This window comes from Petaurus breviceps, unplaced genomic scaffold (assembly GCF_028583685.1).
Source record: "Petaurus breviceps papuanus isolate PSGF00001 unplaced genomic scaffold, PetGlider_PUasm1.0 213, whole genome shotgun sequence".
NCBI lineage: Eukaryota > Metazoa > Chordata > Mammalia > Diprotodontia > Petauridae > Petaurus > Petaurus breviceps.
In genome coordinates this window covers 12,380,901-12,394,948 of record NW_027185860.1, presented here as the reverse complement: position 1 = coordinate 12,394,948, position 14,048 = coordinate 12,380,901, and positions in this window count along the sequence as shown.

Here is a 14,048-nt window from a genome sequence, read left to right as displayed (position 1 = left end):
AAATTTTAAAATACAAAATAACATAAATGATGTTAACATGTGGGTTTTCTAAGTCAATATGAGGCCCACAGGGATCTTATGTATGGTTTCTATTTGAGTTTGATACCACTGAGGTAGACCAATCCATACTTGACCAAGAATCTTTTATGTGGCATCCTCAAAATCCTTAACTGTCACTTCAGTCATTCAACAAACATTTACTGATAAGTTCATAAAATGCTAAATATGAAAATAACCTTAGTCATCATCTAGTCCAGCCTTTGTTTTTATAGGTGAGTAAATTGAGATTCAGAAAGGTTACATGCCTTGCCCAATAGCACAAAGCTAAATTAGTCACAGAGATAGAATTAGAATTTGACTGTCTTGAAATTTTAGTCCAGGTTATTATTGAGTCCTGTATACAGAGAACACAGCCTTTTGCACAATTCCATCAATCTTTCTCTTAGAAATAGGCAAGTCCTCAAACTTGAATTTAAGAATGACTAATATGAGTGAATTAGACCCAATAATAATTGTTGAACTTACTTTCAGTCATATCATATTTCCCTTATTAAGGTCTCACATTTTTACCAAACCATTACCGTCTTTCATTAGTATCTGCTGCTTGCCTATAACATTCTGTAATGAAGCTGAAGCAATATCTTTTTCTTTTCTTTATTTTTCAGATTTAACAAAAGCTTGCTGCTGCAACTTCGGACAAATATTGTGCTCCTAAATAAACTACCATCACAAGCCTCATTTTCCCTTTGCTGTCAAGTTATCCAGACATGTGGTTGAAATTATGATTCTATCCCTTAAGGGCAGGACAAATTGTTCACTGGAGATACAACACATTTGTTTTACCTGGGTTACATCTTTATGGAGAATTTCCCTGGATTGAATTTTCAAGGATGCCCCACTGGCATTTATCACAGTTATTAGACATAATGAAATCCAAACCAATATGAGTTCATTGATTGTATCAGCATCTGGGAGCTCTTTTACAAAGTCTCAGGGTCCAATTTGTGAACCCTGCTCTCAGTTGGGACCCACTTCACCAGTCAGACTATAGAGTCAAGATCTGTTAATTGGTGTGTTTTGAAATAAACTTCTCTAAGTCCACTAAAGCTTCAGTTCACATCTCATCATACTGTGGAAGTAATCTTGGGTCTTCAAAGGCTATACTAGAGCACAAGTTTTGACAGTTCCTACCAAACTGAAAGCAGTTTGACTATCCATCCCCTTTTTATCTCACATTCCAGTAGTGAAATAGGCTCTTTGTTATCTCTCCCCCAAACTATTAAAATAATCTTCTAATTTGTCTTCCAGTCCAGTCATATAGCTGCCAAAGTAGCATTCCTAAAGATCTGGCCATATCACACTTTTACCTAAGAAGCTTCAGCAGCTTCCTATTTCCCTTAGTGTAAAGTACAAACTTCTTTTCATAATTTGGTCCCACGGATCTTTCTAGATAGATCATACTTTCTATCAGGTATTCTAAGCTCTGGTCAATTTGGTCTACTAATTATTCCCCATATGTGATATTACATCCACCCCTCTCTGTGACTTTGAGAATGCCTTCAACAGATCTCAATCTCCTCCTTTAAAGATTAAATGCCACCTCACTCAAAAGGCCTTTTCTGACTTTCCCAGTTATCAGGGTTTTACCCCCCAAATACAGTAGATGTATTTTGCACTTATCCATCAATTAATTATCTGGGAACATATATGGAGTCCAAAATTGTCCAACCTACAATAAAAGAAACTGAGGCAGATCTCTGAGCCAATGGCACTTTAATAAAGGGTCCAGGATCCCCTCTAATGAAGTGGACTTCAGATCTTCCTCACAATCTGAGATGCCCTTGATCCCCAGGACCTTACTTTTGAGTTTGAAACCCAAATGTACAAAGGAAACATGGCTAAATATAGAATCTCATTGGTTGATAGACTTTGGTCTTGAGTCTTGATAGACTCTGGGTGATGGCAGAGTGCTGTCTGGCAGTCCGGCACAATTTAAGGTGGATAAGGTAAGAGTCATCTCCAGTGACCAAGTTGTCATAAGTAGGTCATAAGATGGTCATCTGCTCATTTTGGGAAAAAGAGGGTGATCCAGAGTTACAAAAATAAATTGGGGGCCTTTCCAAAGAATCAAGGCATCGAACCTAAGCTGATTTGGAGATGAAATTTGAGTAAAACAGAATGCAGATATTTTTGTAAGCATTCTTATGGTTGTACAAGTGATCTTCATAACTGGTAAACAAGTAGTGAACATTAAAGTTTGAGATCTACTATAAAGGCCTACTATAAGAACCTATCTTATCTACTTATCCCTATATGGTTTATGTGAAATATCAAACTGATTGATATGAATTTTAATAGAATAGGAGTCCTACTGAATTTTATCTCACACATGTTATATGTGCCTAATAGAATGTCAGTCTCTAGAGGACGAAGGCCATCTCACTTTAGTATTTTTATCACTCGTCCTTAATACGGTGCCCAGTACATAGAAGATACTTGAGAAATGCCTAATGATTTATAGAATATGAACCTAGCATGGACTTTGTTTTGTCATCAAATAGACCCAGAACAGACTTATTCTCTGTTGTAAGAAATAGGATCAGCCTACTAATGCGGAAAGACTCATCTGGAAAGAGCAGAAAAATAGTAAGTATAGGGGGCACAGAGCTGAGTAGAAGCAGTAACATCTGGGAACTCCCACACCAACCACATCCAATACCTGTAAAATATAATTCTAAACAGGTTTTAGAGCTACAGAACTCACAAAGTTACAGAGAGAAACAAAGCTCCACTGATGGCAGCCCAGCAGGCTGACAGGAAGGGTCTATTGCACCAAGCTGGGAGGCAAGCTAAGTCTTGTGTGAGCTGCATGGGCCCAGACCCAGGCCAGCCCTGACCAGCAGCAGACTGGCCAGAACAGATTTCAGGAGAGTGAATCACCAGCAGCTATGGCAATTTGAGACTTCTCAACCCATAAACTCAAAAAAAGAGAAAGTAAAAGGTCAGTGGGGAACTCTGTTGGAACTGGGTGATGGCAGACCGCTGTCCAGCAGTACAGCCACTGCCCTCAGGCCAAGAGGTGGATGAGGCACAGCAGCTGCACCTGCTGCTGAGTGGCTTCCTCCAGAGCTCCTGGCCTGCAAATCTTAGGGGGACCAAGCCACAAATCGGAGGGTAATTACTCTTGCTTTGATCTGCTTGGATCAGGGTCACTGTCTTGGGTGTTGGTCCTGGGGTGAGAAATTCCAGTGTGCCAGAGCTTGTGGTGGCTGTAGACAGGGCACCCTCCTCAGACCTCTGACAACATCTTCAAAAACCCCAGCAATTGGGACAAAGCTCTCTCCACTCTGGAAGCAGAGTTCTACTGCGGCAAAGAGCTCAAAAGTCAAACTGGTAAGATGAGCAAGCAGAGGAAGCACAATCAAACCATAGAATGTTCTTTTGGGGACAAAAAGGATAAAAACATGGAACCAGAAGAAGTCAACAAAGGCAAAACTCCTGCATCAAAAGCTTTCAAGAAAAATATGAATTGGCCATGGAGGATCTCAAGAAAGATTTTGAAAATCAAGTAAGAGAAGTGGAGCAAAAACTGGGAAGAGAAATAAGAATGATGCAAAAAAATCATGAAGAGCAAGTCAACAGCCTGCTAAAGGAGACCCAAAAAATACTGAAGAAAATAACATTATAGAGAATAGACTAACTCAAATGGCAAAAGAGGCCCAAAAAGCCAGTGAGGAGAAGAATGCCTTAAAAAGTTGAATTTGCCAGATGGAAAAGGAATTTCAAAAACTCAATGAAGAGAATAATTCCTTCAAAATCAGACTGGCACAACTAGAAGCTAATGACTATGAGAAATCATGATACTATAAAACAGATCCAAACAAATGAAAAAAAATAGAAGGCAATGTGCAGTATATCTTTGGGAAAAACACTGACCTAGAAAATAGATGCAGGAGAGATCATTGAAAAATTATTGGACTACCTGAAAGCCATGATCAAAAAAAGAGCCCAGAAATCATCCTCCAAGAAATTCTCAAGGAAAATTACTCTGATATTCTAGAACCAGAAGGCAAAATAGAAATTCAAAGATTTCACTGATCACCTATTGAAAAAGATCCCTAAAAGAAAACTCTTAGGAATATCATAGCCAACTTCCAGAGCTCCCAGGTCAAGAAGAAAATATTACAAGCTGTCAGGAAGAAACAATTTGAGTATTGTGGTAACACAATCAGGATAACATAAGATCTAGCAGCTTCTATATTAAGTAATCAAAGGGCTTAGAATATGATATTCCAGAGGTCAAAGGAGCTAGGATTAAAACCAAGAATCACCTACCCAGAAAAACTGTGTATAATGCTTCAGGGGAAAATATGGTCATTCAATGAAATAGAGGACTTTCAAAAAACCAGAGCTGAACAGAAAATTTGACTTTCAAATACAAGAAGGAAGAGAAGCAAGAGAAGGTAAACAGGAAAAAGAAATAATAAGGAACTTATTAAAGTTGAACTATTTATATTCCTACATGGAAAAATGATAATCATAACTCAAGAGACTTCTCAGTATGAGGACAGTTGAAGGGAATATATATATATATATATATATATATATATATATGTATCTATGTGTACAGACATATATGTATATATAGGAGGGTGTATGTGTGTATAAATACATATTTGAGTGTGTGTATGTGTGTACATGTACACATAGACAGAGGGCACAGGATCAATTGAATTGGAAGGGATGATATCTAAAAATAAAATTAAGAGGTGAGGGAGGAATATAATGACAGAAGGAGAAAGGGAGAAATGGAATAGGGTAAATTATCTCATATAAGGTAAGAGAAAACTGTTACAGTGGAGGGGAAGAACAGGAAAGGGAATGGGTCAACTTTACTCTCATTGAGTTTCGCTTAAGGAGGGAATAACATACACATTCATTTGGGTACCTTACCCTACAGGAAAGTAAGGGGGAAGAGGATAAGAGGCAGGGTAATAGATGGGAGGGGAGATTGAGGAGAGGGTAGTTAGAAGCACACATTTTTTTTCTTTCTTTATCTTTTATTTTTTTAATTTTTAAAATTAATTTATTTGTTTATTTTTAGTTTACAAGATTCAATTCCACAATTCCTTGAGTTTCAAATTTTATACCCCCCCCCCCCCCCTTCCCCCCCCCCATGGCCACATACAATCAAGTATGATCTGCAAATAATTCCACATTAGACATTAGTCAGGTTATAAAGACAGATTGTATCAGATGGAATGAAAAATGGTAAAGAGGAAATAAAATCAAACAAGAAAAAGAAAAAGATCAGGTGGCTTGCTTCAATCTGGATTCAAACTCAGTTCTTTCTAGTTCTTTCTCTGGATGTAGACATCTCTCTCCATCATGAGTCTTTTGGGATTGACTTATAACACTGCAATGCTGAGAAGAGTCCAGTCTATCAAAGTTGGTCGTCACATATATGTTGAGTCTGTAACTGTGTACAAATTTCTCCTGGTTCTACTCTTCTCACTTGCCGTACGAAATATCAAATTCCAATCCCTCCGATATTTTAATGTGGAAGCTGCTAGGTCCTGTGTGATCCTGACTGTAGTTCCACAATATTTGAATTGTTTCTTTTTGGCTGCTTGAAGTATTTTCTCCTTAATCTTACAATTCTGGAATTTGGTTACTATATTTCTTGCAGTTTTCAATTTGGGACCTCTTTTAGGAGGAGACCAGTAAATTCTTTCAATAACTATTTTATCTTCTGATTCCAAGACTTCAGGACAGTTTTCTTTGACAATCTCTTAGAGGATGCTGTCCAGGCTGCTTTTTTCATCATGGCTTTCTGGTAGACCAATATTCCTTAAGTTATCTCGCCTGGATCTGTTCTCCAGGTGAGTTGTTTTTCCAGTGAGATATTTTACACTTTCTTCCAATTTTTCAATCGTCATGTTTTGTTTCATTGACTCTTAGTGCATCATAGAGTCCTGAGCTTCAATTTGACTGATTCTAATTTTTAGTGAATTATTCTCTTTGGCTAGTTTTTTTTTTCATTTTTCAAATGCTTTATTAACTTCTGATTTATATCATTCATTTCCGCCAGATTTTGAGTTACAAATTTTCTCCCTGTTTTTCCCCTACCCACCGCCCCAAAATAGCAGTCCCACAGGATATCTCCTCCTCCAATCTGCTCTCTCCCACATTTTTTCCTATACCCCTTTCGACTTTTCCAGTGGATCTCTATGCCCCAGTGCCTGTATATCTTATTTCCCAATTACATGTAAAATAGTATTAATAATAGTATATGTGTGTGTGTATATTTAAACATTTGATTTTAAAACTTTGAATTACAGATTCTTTCCCTTCCTCCCTTCTCACCCACCCTTCCACCCTTACTGGGAAGATAAGCAGGTCAGTATAGGTTGTACATGTGTGGCTAATGCAAAACAATAACATAGTAGATATATTGTAAAAGACTGACTATATTTCCCTCCCTTCTATCCCACCTCCCAGTTGTTCTATTCTCTACTTTGATCCCATCCCTTTTCAAAAGTGGGTGCTTCCAACTTTGGCTAGTTTTTGAAAGTCCTTTTTAGGGAGGTATTTTCTCCAATTAGTTCACTAATTTTACTTTTTAAGGATTTGTTGTCTTCAGTGAGATTTTTTTCCAATTTGGTCACTGTAGATTTAAATTTGTCTTCTACCTCCCTAATTTGGCCTTTAAAATCTTTCTTGAGCTCCTCCAAGAATGCTTTTTGGGCTTGAGACCAGTTCATATTTCTTTCTGGGGTCAGGTGTGAGTATAGAGTCCATGTTGTCCTCTGTATTTGGTTGTTCTTGATTGCTATAATAAGCTCTAATTGATTTTCTTGCCTTCCCCTTCTCCTTCTCAGCTTCCTTCCTTCCCGTAGTAATTTCCTATTTCCTAATTCTCAGGCTGAGAGCTAGGTGCCTGGTTGTTGGCTTTGTGTGCTGTAGCCTCTGGGTGTGTAGATTGAGGCCAAGGCAAGGGCTCTCAGTGTTTCCATTAAATTATGCTGAAGGACACAGAGTAATCTATAGGGGAGGGGTGGTTGCTGGTCAGGTGAGGTGGGGCTTTTTGGGACCCCTCCCCCTCTTCTCTTCAGACTCCTTGCTGGAGGCTATTTCCACTATCTCAGGATTTCACTCTGGGTGGGACACTTATCTCTGGGTTTTCTAGGTCAGGGAGGGGGAATCTGAGCAACTGGAGTTTACTTTGCCATCCTGGCCCCTAGAAAAACAGGCAGGTGATTTCTAAACTTCCAGGCTGGGTCGGATAGACGCAGGAGAAGCTGTTGTCTCTGTTGGGGGGCCCTGAGCCCTCTCTTACCCGGCTCCAGTGGATCCTCCGGTCCCTTTGTGAGATGGCTGTGAGTTGCCCTTGAGGTGGGTGAGTCCGCTGGCTAGGGCTCCTTCTCTCTCTGCTGTAGTCTGCTCTCTAGTCCAAGCTGCTGCAGCCCCTGCGTGCTCTGTGCTCCCCCTGCCCGGACCCCAATAGGCACTTTCCTTGGCTGGATTCTGCCACACTCTGTCTTCCAGTGGCTTCTGACACTCCAAAATCTGTTCAGATTCACTTTTTAAGGTTTAGTGACAGGATTCATGGAGGAGCTTAGAAAAGTTACTGCTTCCATTCTGCCATCTTGGCTCTACCCCCCAGAAACACACACTTTTGAAAAGGGACAGGGTCAATGTAGAAAATAGAATAAGTGAGGGGCAGGTAGGATGTGGGAAATATAGTCAGTCTTTCACAATATATTTGCTATGGAAACGTTTTGTGTAACTACACATGTTCAAACTATATTGAATTGCTTATCTTTCCAGTAGGGGTGAGTGAGGAGGGAAGAAGGGAAAGAATATGGAAATCAAAGTTTTAAAAACAAATATTAAAAAAAATTTTTTACATGCTACTGGAAAATAAGACATACATGCACTGGGGTATAGAAATCCATCTTGACTGACTAGAAAGTTAGAGGGGGAATGGGAGAGGATATAATAAATAACAGATTGGAGGGAGGGGTATCCAGTAGGTTCACTATTTTGGGGTGTGGGTAGGGGAAAGAGAGGGAGAAAATTTGTAACCCCAAATCTTGTGGAAATGAATGTTGAACACTAAAAATAAACAAATAAAAGAGAATTTTTTTTTAAATAGCAAGTGTAATGATTTTTTTATCCTATCTATGAAAACATAGAGTAGTTGCCACTTATGTCAGTAAAGGGAGCCCACACTGGCAAAATGATGAATGTTTTGAAAAAAGTATTCTCTGAATTCCTACTTTGGGTTCCAAGCCCTCTTAATTGAGTCCCTCTCTTTTATTCTAGTTTCCTACTAGCTAGCTTCTTTGCCTTGTACTCCATCTGTATCATGTGTGTTTTATCTTATGCCCTTGTATCAAGCCCTGAAAGAAAATGAAGACATGAGTTGAGGTCCAAAGCATCTTTAATTGAAATGACAGGGTAGCAAACCTGCCACCCTGGGAGATGTCCCATGAGTGCAGAGCACAGTGGATTTCCTAACTCCAAGACCCATGCAAAAGTTTCTTATATCATTAGGAGAAGAGGAGGATAAGGTAGTATAAGATAGCAATGGCTGGTCAGGAGATCCCAGTCCCACTCAGTAATCCAAACAAGAAAAACGACTTCATTCTGGCTGTTTTATCCTTCATGGCATGAATCTCAGTGCAAGGGGGCAAGGACATGAGAGGCTTAGATCAGCTTGAGCTGGGTTCCTTTACAAGGCAAAATCTCAGAGTGAAACTTAGGTTGAACTTCAGTTCAACCTAATAAATGGACATTTATCTTAAGAATAGGAATGGAATGTAAGGACACTACTAGAATTCATAACATTGCTAGGATGATTAAAGGAGAGTGTCTGTTAATATTACATTTGGTACTAACAATTTCCTGTCCTCTGGCTCCTCAATGACTGTGATGGTAATGAGAATTTGAAGATCTTCCCTGTCCCTTAATAGGCTGAATGCAGTCACATGGAGCCTGAGGTGGGAAGAATTTGCTGAAAGGGTGGAACAGGAAGGGGTGGAGCAGGAAATGAGTCTGAGCGGTTAGAGTGGAGGGAGAGAGTGGACGCAGGCAAGCAGACAACTAGTATTATGAGTGTTTGTTTGTGGGAAGCCCTATGTAGGGGGAGGCTTTGGGATGGTGTTGCTCCCTACAGTGATAATGTTTATTAACTTCTTTGTTGCTGTGGTGGATTTGGTTTTCTGGTGTTGGAATTTGGCTTTATGGTGTCTAAATAAATGTTCTGCTTCTGTCTTCTATATGGAAAGTCTATTATATTTTGTGATTCAGAACTATGCTGGCATATTCATAGTCACTGTTGGTGCCATGAATATTGCCTTGGGAATACAATGACTGAATCCATTTCTTAGACTCCTCCCTCCACACCAACAGGACTTGGGTTTCCTGTTCTTACATCTCAGTGTCCCTGAATCAGTCATCAAATACTTCCCTACTAGCGGGCCTACTGTTTCCCCTATACCACTGTTCCATTCACCTGTACTACTACCAATTGCCTTTTAGACCTTTAATAAACACTTTCCCCATACTTAGATAGAAATTCCAAATATTAAACTTGGTTCGAACCTTTACTAATGTCACCCTGACTATCCTTTCCTGTGTGGTCTGAGCTTTAAACCACCCTAAGGAAAGATGTTCCTATGTGCCTGTCCTTAGAATAGATTAGTTCTAGGCTTGGACCCATGTTCAGAATCCCAGTCTTACTCTCACACTGGCTTATGTAGACTCCCCCAAATGGGCTTCACTGGTCTAACACTGCCACACAATCCCAAGTTATAATAAGGCCCAAGTGAAATAACAATGAAATGAAGTGACATGTTAATTCATAAACCTGGTAGTATAGAATATATACCTGATAGGAGATCAGAAAAGAGACCAGTAAAAGCAGATATGGTCAGGGGAAACAGCTCTAAAAAAGGAAATTCACAAACAGAAAGGAGCTTCCCTAGAGGATTTTCAAATAATTGCATACAAATAAACTATTCCAATGACAAAGCTGAATCTCTGAAAAGCCAAACAAGGAAGGCACCTTCTATTTTGAGGTTTTTCATTTCCACAATATCACTATTTTCAGAACTAACTATTCGACAAAAACTGCTGGGAAAACTGGAAAATAATATGGCAGAAATGGCATAGACCAATATCTTACACCATATACCAAAATAAAGTCTAAATGGGTGCACAATCTAGATATAAAGCCTGATAATTGTAAGCAATCTGGGAGATCAAGGAATAGTTTACCTGTCAGATTTATGGAGAAGGGAAGAATTTATGATCAAACAAGAGATAGCAATATGAAATGCAAAATAGATTTGCATTATGACATGCAAAATAGATAACTTTGATTACATTAAACTTAAAACGTTTTTGTATAAATAAAGCCAATGTAACCAAGATTAGGAGGGAAGTGGAAAATTGGGAAAGAATTTTTATAACCATTTGTACTGTAATTGCCAAGGAAAGGCAACTTCCCAAGGTTCAAAATACCAGCATAGGTGCTCTCCATTTTATTCAGTGACCAACCAAGACCAGAGAAGATCAAAACATGACATCATTCAAAATACAGCATTTACTAAGGGTGATTAAATAATCTCCAAGTACTACCCCACCCCAGGACCTTCCAATCATTCAATCAATTACAAAGTCCCTGGTCTAAATACTTCTCCACCCCTAGGCTATACCTTTATTTGTCAATCACAGAGCACAAAAAGGTCAAAAGTTCCCCACCCCTGGATCACAATTGAATCTAACCCAGAGTTACATCAAGTTTAAACACAGCACTTAATACCCAAATGGAGGTCTTTTCTTCATCTTGACATGAGGCAAGTTCTCAGCAATCTTAGTTCCTGGGGAGACAAGGCTTAGCAAGGCCACAAGATACATTGCCAGTCCCTCCATTAATTCATCCTCTGTCTGTAGAACAGTCCTAGAACCCCTGAAAACATTAGCAAAACCCTCTCTCAGGATTTCTGTAAGCATACAACAAGAAAATCCTTCTTCAGGGCTTCTGAACCAACAGAAAGGTTCCCAGACCCCTGCAACAACAGCACTATCCTTCACCAGTGGACAGTATCCACTCTCTGTCTGCAGGACAGTCTCAGGGCTTCTTAACCAAAAGCCAGGTTCCAGGACTTCTTCAACAACAGGACTGTCTTTCACCAGTGGACAAATCTGGCAAAAGAACATCAAAACAGACAGACAAAGTACCAGCAAAACAGCCATGTCTCCTCAGTCCTTGGCAGCTCAGGGGGCAGGTCTCAAAAGTCCAGGGCAATTCAAAGCAGCCACCAGCAATTCTCTTAGTCTCTCTCCCTGCCTCCACGTGGGTGCTGCTTCCAAAAAAGATCTTCTGCCTCCCTCTTGTCTCTCCAAATCTACATCACCAGCTCCTCCCAGTTCAGGACTCTCTTTTCACATCAACAAGTCCATCACACAGGTGGGATTAACAAGCTCTGGATTTTAACACAATCAATTTGAAAAACCAAGCCAATACAGGGGAATCTTTAAATGCCATTACTATCACACCATTGTCTCTGCTAAAGGCTTTATTTCTAAAATATACAGAGAAATAAGTCAAATTTATAAGAATACAAGTCATTCTGCCATTGATAAATGTTCAAAGGATATGAACAGGCACTTTTCAGAGGAAGAAATTAAAGATAGCTATAAGAATATGAAAAAAAAATGTTCTAAATCACTATTGATTAGAGAAATGCAAATCAAAACAACTCTGAGGTACCACATCTCACCAGTCAGATTGACTAAGATGATGAAACTGGAAAATGATAAATGCTGGAGGGGATGTGGAAAAACTGGAACACTGATGCATTGTTCTCCTGACTCCAGGGCCGGTGCTCTATTCACTGTGCCCCCCAGCTGCCCCAACACTAATGCATTGTTGATGGAGTTGTGAACTGATCCAATCATTCTAGAGAGAAATTTGGAACTATGCTCAAAGGACTATAAGGACCTTTGACCCAGCAATACAACTTCTAGGCCTGTATCCCAAAGAGATCACACAAGTGGGAGGAGGACCCATATATACAAAAATAGCAGCTCTTTTTGTGGTGGCAAAGAATTGGAAATCAAGGGGATGCCCATCAATTGGGGAATGGTTAAACAAGTTGTGGTATATGAATGTAATGGAATATTATTGAGGTATAAGAAATGAGGAGCAGACAGACTTCATAATGACCTGGAGAGACTTATAAAAACTGATGCTGAGTGAGGAGAGCAGAATCAGGAGAACTTTGTACACAATTACAAATACATCGTATCTGTGATGACTAATTTTAATAGACTGGGCTTCTTTCAGCAACGTAAGGTTGTAAGAGAACTCCAAGGAACTCATGATGAAGGGGGCTATCCACATCCAGAGAAAGAACTACAGAGTTTGAATGTAGATTGAAGCAAATTAACTCGCTCTCTCTTTTTCATTTTGTTTTGTCCCTTCTTTCTCATTTTTCATTCTATTGGTTATAATTCTTTAAAACTTGACTAATGTTTAGTGTGAAGGTATTTGTAGAACCTATATCAAATTGCATGCCATCATGGGAGGTGGGGAAGCAGGGGAATATAAGGTGGGGAATTTGGAACTCAAGGGATTATGGAACTGAATGTTGCAAACTAAAAGTAAATAAATATATATATATTTTTTTAATACAAAGAAGAGAGAAGGAGGGGAATGCAGAGAAGTAGAACATGATTGTTACTGTCAGATAAATTCAAGATACTTAAAAAAAGACAAACTTCCTGTCACAGATGTTTAGTTTCATATGCAATACTAGCTTTTTATTCTTTGTTATATGCTGAAATTATCATGTTTATTAAGACTTCTTAAGTCCATAATGAAAAAATAAATGAGAACAAATAACAAAGCACCAGCTCTGAAAAAAAAAATTATATCACTATTTTTCTCTCCCTTCCTCTCCTCTTTTTCCTACTGCTTTCCTTCATTGTCTCTTTTAGTGGGGCTAATTTAGAAGTATAAACATGAAAAGTCTTTTCTTTTACAAACAATAGAGGGATGCGCTCTTTGTCCTTGGTAGGAAGTCTAGGTAACAGATAGGGGTGTAGAAGCTAATTATTATTTCCTTTCAGAGACAAATGGGATAAACTCCATAGCATAAACTTTCTTTACCAGCACCAATACTTTGCACTATGAAATCAGTGCCATGATTATCTGATATCTAAATGTTGATCTGAAAAGGGGGCTATGGTGATTGTTGACAAATAAAATAGAGTGGCTCCAGCCCTTCAGGAAGAGACATTGGCACAGAATGTTGTATAGGACATAGAGACAAACAAACCTCCAATTTAACAACAATGTGCCAGCTAGGGGCACAATGTAAGGAGTACTCAGCCTTCAGTCAAGAAGACTCATCTTCCTGCATTCAAATCTGGCCCTCAGACACTTAATAGCTGTATGACCCTGGACAACTCACTTAACCCTATTTGCCTCAATTCCTCATCTATAAAATGATTAGGAGGAGGAAATGGCAAATCACTCCAGTATCCTTGCCAAGGAACACCCAAATGGGGTCATGAAGTATCATGCATGACTGGGCAACAAAACTAACAGCAAATGCAAATTTATTTTTATGCTTTGTTCAGGGTTTACCATTTGTGATGTTTGTTTAGGAAAGTATGAGGGGAAGGCAGGGTTTGGTCTCATTTGAAGAAGATGAGATCTTTAGAGTACCCTTCCTTTTCCATCAGCTGCTCTGCTTGATTTTGACTTCACAAAAACCATGCCTCCTCCAGAATAAGCTCATGACCTGAAATCTCATTATCATGCATATTGACTCAGTTTTTGCTACTCACCACATTCCCAAGACCCTCAGGAGTGCCTCTCCCCTATGATGTAGGGCTGGAGGGTAGAAAAATAAAGTCCCTTCAAAGCCTTCCCTTATTATAGGACTCAGAACTTTCCAGGTAAGCTCTCCATTTTTCCATCAGTTTCTGGATTCTATTCCGCAAACATCATTAAGATTTTTTCTTCCTTC